A 2,500-nucleotide genomic window follows, 5' to 3' on the forward strand; every position below is an offset into this window, starting at 1 on the left:
TGGTTTTGTGCGAATCCACTCAGTGGACTACATCTCTCGTCTCGAACGATGTACGTCACCAACATAATGAAACGATAAGAGCTGTTATGCTAGTTAACGGTTGCATCTTGCTGCCTGCTATGTCACTTAACAGTATGTAATGTACAGTCTATGGATGAATACAACTTACCTGATGTGTTTAATCCTCTGACTCATGGTATTTTCTTCGGCAAGGAAAGCCCAATTAAGACCTGTTGCTGGTATGCTTGTACAATCTAGTGTGGCTGTGAATGAGCTAACATCACTAGCCCGACTGATGGGTTTGTAGTCGTTGGAATTACGATCTTTCACAATGTTGTAATTCAATAGTTACGAAACAAACTGCAAATGTCTTTACATGAAAAATTGTCTTTAAAATTGACAAACATCATATGGGTAATTCAAGGCACAAGTCAACCGGGACCAGAAAATAATTTATTTTTCGCCATAGACTGCCGTTCAAATTTATTTGAAAGAGACACACACACACAAGAGGCAAACGGAAGGGGCGGGACTTCACCACTCTATAGAGTCTAGAGTCAGTCTACAGAGAGCACAACACTACAGCAGTATCAGACAGAGCCTGCTCAAGACTCCGACTGGTTTGGGCTTGTGTGTAGTGTAAACTTCTACTCTATTGCTCCCCCTGTTTCTTCACCATACCAAATGTCGCCAGCAAGAACAAACTCATTAAAATCTCACACTTAGCATCCAAGATAATACAGCTTCCCACCCCCAGCCTCACTGATACAAATGACACAGCCACCACACGCCTTGCACGCACCATAGTAAGCAGCACTGACCATCCCCTGAACCGGTTCTTCACCCTACTCCCATCTGGCCGCAGATACAGAGCCCTGGACTGGAAAAAAGCGCACTTTAGGAAAAGTTTTGTACCCTCAGCTATCACTGCACTAAACAAACTCCTCTGACAATCATCATCCATCCCCCTATTCTTTTGTGTTTATGTTTGTCTGCACTGTCCACCTTTTTGCTTGTATTGTGTTGAGGAGGGAGGGAAACTATGCGGGTGGGGGGGGGGGGGGGGGATGGTGTGTGGTATGGTGTGTGTTATGTTATATGTTATATGTGATATGTGTGAGGCTGTGTATATCCTGCATGGAATGTAATGATGTGTGTGAAAAAGAGGATAAGGATACAAGGATACAAGGATACAAGGATACAAGCATACAATAAAGGATAATAAAGACTCTATACTATAAATGCTAGCTGTGTCTTCTTTTCACTGGTGTGGTTTCATAGTAGTCTACTTGATTATATGGGTGACATCAGGGAATTAAGAACCTGTTTTTAAAGTTTAGGTCGTCACTAAGACCACCGGTGTCTGGTTGTGGTTATTTATAGCAGATTCCTTTATCCAAAGCACCTTGCGACGACATTAAAATATCAGTATACATTAGAGTACCAATTTATTGTCAAACAATCAATTATTATTAAAACAGCCAATTATAACAACATACTACTACTACTACTACTAATAATAATAATAATAAGAAGAAGAAGAATATTACATTTACAAAGAATGACTTAAACAAACTATACAGATTTGCTCACAAAGCTTCCCAGCTATAACTCCGAGAACACATCAGCATATTATTATTTCTTTCATCAGTTAATACATCACAGTGTTCATAAAGTTAGCGCTATATACCTCCCAGAGAACACGTTGCATGAGAGACAGGAGTGTCATCATCACCACGTTGGTATCTGACGCTTTCCCTGGAGATAAGGCAGCCGCCTGCGTCACAGACTGTGTATTTTCAACAACATGCTGCCTGCATGCACGCTTTCTCTTACCGGAAATGCATGGGTACATTTTTAGGAGATTAGATGAAAATAACAAAACTGACATCATTCAACGTTTCATTTCTAAAGCAGTGTTTATTTCTGCCAGGAGAGAGTGTAGCCTGAGCCTCCCCAAAGTCGCTACGATACTGTCGCTGTCCAGTGCTGAAGTGCTAAAAATATTGACTTTGTTTTGCGAATCAACCACTGCAGTAACGTAAGACACACCACGCCACCCTAAGGAATCACCACACTAAAAACAATCGAATATTACCAAGCCACCACGGGATTACTTCTGTGAAATGATGCAGTCGATCAAAACACAGCCTACTGATGCCTGCACATGCTTGCTTAGGCTGGGTGCCGCCCAATGAACAAAAACGTCACCTGCGAATAGCCAGTTCTCTCTTACTACTACATCCTCATTTGCATACAGAGCCCGTGGTCCAATCAGGCGACAGCAGCGTAGTCAGCTCTCACGCCGCGCAATCTGTCAAATCAAAGTTTTGGTGGAAGCGCGTGTGGTGGTGGTGGACAACGCTTGAAGGTAACGGGAGCGCACATCCCTGGGGAAAAGACTGGATAAGCCTTATGACAGCGCGCACTCTGTATCCCTCTCGCGCTCTCACTGTCTGCTCCGTTACAATGCGCTAAATCACCGGAACGAATTCACTCG

Source organism: Alosa pseudoharengus, unplaced genomic scaffold, assembly GCF_046254945.1.
Source record: "Alosa pseudoharengus isolate Yale_2024_CS ecotype anadromous, Long Island Sound unplaced genomic scaffold, YU_APseudo_1.1 YU_APseudo_1.1_scf_21, whole genome shotgun sequence".
Lineage (NCBI taxonomy): Eukaryota > Metazoa > Chordata > Actinopteri > Clupeiformes > Clupeidae > Alosa > Alosa pseudoharengus.